This window comes from Phalaenopsis equestris, unplaced genomic scaffold (assembly GCF_001263595.1).
Source record: "Phalaenopsis equestris unplaced genomic scaffold, ASM126359v1 Scaffold000479, whole genome shotgun sequence".
In the NCBI taxonomy this organism is placed as follows: Eukaryota; Viridiplantae; Streptophyta; class Magnoliopsida; order Asparagales; family Orchidaceae; genus Phalaenopsis; species Phalaenopsis equestris.
The window spans coordinates 376,080-376,817 of NW_018164920.1; positions in this window are offsets into that span (position 1 = coordinate 376,080).

Sequence of the window (738 nt, forward strand, 5' to 3'; positions counted from 1 at the left end):
TGCTATAATGAATTTTGCATGTCTAATTAATTGATTGATCATTTGTGCAATGAAAAAAAAGTCTGTCGTTGAACTTTAGCTAGGTTTGGTCAATTCAAGTCCGATTTTTTGGGCCGGTCTTGATACGCCTCCAACAAATTATTATTATCTGGCACGAATCTCAAAGCATGACACATATTTCGAGATAATATTTTGAGCAGGGGATGTTCAAACCTTGATTAAAACCTCATCCAGAGCTCTGATTTCAACAAACTTATATTCAAGCTGACTGACTCGATAAGACGAACCTAATGATATCAAAGGCAGCCCAATTTTAGTCAAATCAAGCCGAGATCAAGTCATCAAACCATTCTTAAAAGGTTTTCAGACACATTTGAAAGGTCAAACAATTGTCGAATTTGGCAAGTTTATAGTCAAATCGTGCGTCTCGACAAGAAGAATCCAACGAACCCAAGATCACTCAATTCAGACATCATTAAGGCATTCAAATATTCATTAAACATTGTTTGATTGAAGGAAGTTATTCAGACCGTTCGATCAAAATGATTCATATTCTTACATTAATTCCACCCAGAACACTATAAATAGATCCCCACCCCTCACATGAGTAGGGGTGTAAACGAGCCGAACACGAGCTGAGCATGGCTCGCTCGTGTTCAACCCGTTTATATTTCGAGCTCAAAGAGTGTGTTCGTGGTTGGGGCCCCGTTTTTTTCGAGCGGAGCAAGAGCGGTGGAG